This window comes from Gavialis gangeticus, unplaced genomic scaffold (genome assembly GCF_001723915.1).
Source record: "Gavialis gangeticus isolate Ggan-Ray unplaced genomic scaffold, GavGan_comp1, whole genome shotgun sequence".
In the NCBI taxonomy this organism is placed as follows: Eukaryota; Metazoa; Chordata; order Crocodylia; family Gavialidae; genus Gavialis; species Gavialis gangeticus.
Genome location: NW_017729033.1, coordinates 32,710,193 through 32,715,718, shown reverse-complemented (window position 1 = coordinate 32,715,718; position 5,526 = coordinate 32,710,193).

The window sequence follows — 5,526 nt, the reverse complement described above, 5'->3', positions numbered from 1 at the left end:
TGGGGGTGGAGTTGGACATGAAAAACCTGGCTTTTGCTACAGCTGGGCAATTGCAATCACTGGACGTGGTCCAGATAACAACTGGAAGTTGTCACTGCCCCATGTGCTGCAGCCACCCCAGGCACCTTACCACATTAAAATACTGCTCTAAGTAAGCATCTATTACTTTGGCAAGGCTTTTTTGTGATATTTTTATTGGACCAATTCTGCAGAAAGGAAGATATAGGACAAGTTTCGGCATCAAGTGATCATTTGTTCGTCTTGCCAAGGGAAATCTTTGGAGCCTATGATAAAGTTCTAATATTTTGTATAAAAAAGAAAAAATAAAGTGATGCGTGAAAACTTGTCTAATAGTTCACAGAGCTGGTCCAATAAAAGCTATCACAGAAAGATCTTGGGTCTTGGACATTGCCTGGATCATCATGGCAACAACAGTCCAAATACTACAACTGCCACATCACATTTTATATTAGCTGTGATGTGGGTTCATGGAATTTCACAGAGATACTTATTTTTAAAACCAAAAACCAAAACATCTAGAGCAAAACATGTTTATTTACATTCAAATAAAGCATTTAAGACACACAAAAAATTGACATTCATAATACAGTAGAAAAAATATAGTAATGAAATGATATAATTAAGCCATGGGATTTCATTTTATAGCCTTCTCTGTTAGAGTTAGCAAGCTTTCAGTGAGATAAATCAGCAAAACAAAAGGGAACAGATCCTATTCCATATATTAGATGCTTAATGGCAATTCTACTACATCTGGCTCAAGTCCCTGAAAAAACAGATAGAAAGGATTGGGATGGGGAGGAAGGACAGGATTTTCAATGTTTGTGCCTTAGTTTTAAAGCTTACATGAAGACACATTACAAAAATCCATGTGGTGAGAGTATTTTGTTTGTTCATTTGTTATTTCTGGAGACATGGGCAGAGCAGAAAAGGATCCCATGTACCAAAAAGTTGGGACAGAATCTGACCTAATGAATCCTGTACAATTGCATACATATAAAGAGTATATTTACTCAGGGTTTTTCCCCTAATCAACACAAGAGAAAAAAACCTCAGTCTTACATTTACATATAAGGAAATCTCCTTAAACACATTAAAGTACGACCAAAAGCAGTATGTCCCCTGTAATAGAAAACAACTATGAAACTGATCAAATGCAGCCAGATACAATCACAGTCACAAAACACGTGGCTTGTATTGAGCAACTAGAAAAAATAGATTACCAAAGGCCATCTAAATAAGATTTATAGTACTGCCCATTGCACACAGCCCCCCCTTAGCTTGGACTCCTCTTCAAGTCATGGTGAGCCATTAGCTTAAACACATTCTGACTTCCTCTTCATTCCCACAGCTGAGCTGCGGCTTTCTTTCTCACTTCCAATATTCCTGTTTCTTCACCAGTCTTAAATGTCTGGCAAACATGACCAAATATGACCCCAAACAATTCACCCAGAATTCCTCTGTTGCCCCCTCTCTCAGCCTGTCACAGATGATTAGTGTGGCCCTGGCATCCATGAGGTGGAGCTGAACCAGGCTGCCTTGCACCTCATCATCATATAAATTTTTGGAGGATCCCAGGTCTTGTGACAAAAACATCTGGTTCCAGTAACACAGGGGAGGGGGATAATTAGCACATGAATCCTTTGTGTGGATATCTGGAGTACACAAACATCCTGAGCAGTGCTGAGATTTGAGGTCACCATGGCTTGAAAAGCTTTTGACTCTGCTGGGCCCATCACAATAAATTTAATGGTAAATTGTGAGCTTTTGCTGAAGTTTATTGCTCCTGGGCTCCAGCCCCATCAGCATCTAAATATGTGTAACAGCAGAGTAAAGAACTCCACCACAGGATAGTACTTGTGTCTGGTAGTACTAACCCACATCAGAGTTAAGATGGAGTAAGCTAATTAATAGCATCGCATGTGTAGATGCTGACATTTTACTGGGTATGTCTACACATTATTAAGGCATTAAATTTAGTACTTGTAATAAAAGATACTAACTCAATGCACAGTAACTGGCACTACTGCACAGTAGTGCCGGCACATGCAGTGCCAGCACATGCCTTTTAAGTGATGCTAATGCCCAGTAGACTAATACTACTGTGTATTAGCATATTAGAAAGGTTTTCACCATGACGCACTAATATGCAGTAGAATTAGCCTACTGCATATTTAGCTTCTCATGTAGACATGTCCACTGTGGAACTAATTAGGCAACTCCGCAGTAAACATCTCATGTAGATGCACCCGGTTTGTTCTATATGTAAGTAGGGACAAAAATGCTGATTAAAAGTGTATTTATGGAGTACCTATGCTAAAATGTGCAGCAGTTTCAAAACAAGATAGGGTGCATCATTTCTGCATGAACTAAGTCTATGGTTACTATACAAAAAATGCTGCAAGACTATTTATTTTGAGATTTGTGTTTTCAAATTTATGCTTCACTTCCATGTGCTCAGGGAGAGCAGGGTCTGACAGTAAGGAGCTGAGGAAAGGGCTGCAGGGGGAAGAAGATGTGAGAGACAGAGGGCAAGGAGGCTACCTGACCCCCCCCCCCTATTTTTTTCTCTGCAGTAGCAGTGGGAGGGGGATAAATTCAAAGCAAACCTCCAATAATTAGATTCTATACCTAGAACAAATTTATAAAATTGTCCATGTGTAGAATCTAATTATTGGGGGGGTCATCTTATATTCCAAGCTGTCTTATTTTGGAGTAAATATGGTAATTGATCTATGAACTATTCTGAAAGTGAGCTCAAACTTTAGTATTCGTGAAAATTAGTTTAATTTTGGCCTTTCTATACTTCAAATAATTGTATAAGATACACACAGGGGGTTTCTCTCATCCTATCCTAGTTAGCACACTTAACAAACTACCATTTTCAAGTGGCGACAGAGTTGGTCTGTATAAATACATAATGAAGAATAATATTCCAGTTTCTTATATTTTACTGACAATTAACTATCCATGTTTAATCCTGCCATTTATATAGAGATACGTATAAATGGTTAAGAATGAGGCATCAAGTGTATCAGAAATCTATACAGGAACATGCACCTATGCTCAAAGGGAAAAGCAGAGGAGACTAAAATCTACCTTCAGTCCTGGTCCAAAGTATGAGTCCCTTGTGTATTCCCCAGCACTCAGGGAGTTTATACATGTTCTCTGGAGGCATGTGGGGCAGGGGGGCACTTATGCAGCTCTGAGAGCTGCGCTAATTAAAACCTCCAGGTGCGTCACATGTATCACTGTCCTTGTGCTGAAAAATTGCCATTTTTCAGTGCGGGGACACTGCTACATGTGATGCAGGAGGCTGCTGGAGCCACACTGCAGAAGACTCCATTAATTGAGACTGCTCTGACATGCTAGAGTTACAGCACATCAGAGTAGGTTCCCTGCATGTGTATAGGAGCCCTCACAGTTCCGGGACGTGGTTCTTGGCTAGATTGTTAATAGGATTTCATTACCACAGAGGGAGTAAGAATTCCCCTTAAAATCTCAGTATTGAGCATGTCTACATGTGCGTTTTAATGCACATTAGCCTATTTTAATGCTCATTAAGGCATCACAAAAAGCCCATGCCTTTAGGCTAATGCACATTAAAATAGACTAATATTCATTTTTCTAACACCTCACAATGGAGGGCATTTTTATACATGCAAATTCCACAGAAAATGGAGGCTGTTCACTTTTGAACTAAAACACATAGAAGGTGCTTTAGTTCAAAAAGCACTGCACTGCTGCCATTTTCTGCACATTTGACTCACATTTCGCCACTTATATGACTGCACACGACACAGCATGATGAACATCAGCTCGCGTGAAGAGCACACTCGATTAATTGAGTCTCAATTAATTGAGTCTGCTCCAAAGCAATGGATCTCCAGTGCACTGTGGGATGAAAAAGTATGTGTATAAATGCCCTCAGGTACTAGATTTAATGTGCATTACCTAAAGTGCATTAATTAAAAATGTAGGGCATTTTTACACATGTAAGCACTTGGCACTTGGCACTTTGAAAAGCGCCTGGTGCTGTGACACATGCAGGTGTATAAGCAGCAAAATGCACATCAGCACTGAGAAAATGGCAGTGGTGAACTTTGGAACTAAAACAAATAGAAGGTGCCTCAGTTCAAAAGGATGCCACCACCATTTTCTGCACGCTAATGCATATTTCACCTCTTATACAACTGCACACGATGCAGCATAGTGTGCATCAGCTCACATGCAGAGCAGACTTGATTAATTGAGTCTGCTCCAAAGTGGTGGAACTCTGGTGCATCACAGAACCAAAAAGTAGGTATATGAATGCTCATAAATGTGCCCAAGTGGGGCTGAACTTTGGATCTAGGGGCAGACAAACTATGGCCTGCAGGCTGGATCCAGGCCACCAGGCACTTTCATCTGGCCCACAGGGCCCACCAACAAATTGTGCCCTACCCAGCCCTTCCACCTGTGAGGGTGGGAGTGTAGCATCCAAGTATATACCCCCTGCAGCATACCCTACTGCACCTCACTGCCACCCACATGAGTGGGAGGGTCCTACCCAGCCAACAACAGCTTCTGTGTGGGGCTGCTACTGCAGCTCCTACAGGTTTTCCCAGCATCCCGCTGGCTCTGGGCATCAGGTAGGGAAGTGGCGGGGGCAAGGGCGGGGCTGCACCTGGGCAGGAACGCAGAGCTGGGGCTGGCGACAGTACAGAGGTCACACCAAGCCCCCCACTGAGCTGCCTCTTATCACTGGCACTCCCCACACTCAGATGGCAGGGGAGGAAAGACCCACGTGCTGGAGCTGGCTGGGGCAGGGAAGGCAGCCGGCTCCATCATGTGGGGCTTTCCTCCCCTGCAGTGTGAGTGCAGGGAGCACCAGCGATAGAGACGGCCTGGTGGGGGGCTGTGCACCTAGCCACTATGAGCAATGCTAGCCGGGCACCAGCTCCCCAAGTGCCCCAACCTGCTGGTGCACCATGGAGGGAGTGTGTGGGGGGTAGTCCCCACAGCACTCCTACGCTCCTTCACAACACACAAATACCACACACTTACACTTTTTCTCCACAACACCCCACATATATATCCCCCCAATATACTCTATGCCCCCACACACATAGCCAAATCCCATCACAAACTCCCCACACACCCCATATACACCCACTCCCACCATACACACATATACCTACACCCCACTATACACATCCACCCACCCATCATAGACACACCCTCACATCCCACTATACACACACACAACCCCTCACACCCCACCATGCACACACACATACACACACCCCACTCCCACACACCCCACCCCACACACACCCCACACACCCCCATATGTCACCATACCCACCATACACCCCCACACACATCACAACCCACCATACATGCATCCAACCATACACACACACTCCCAACACTCCACCACACACCAATATCCCACCACAAACACCCCTCCACCATACACACCCCTCACACCCCACTATACACACACACACTACCATACACACATAC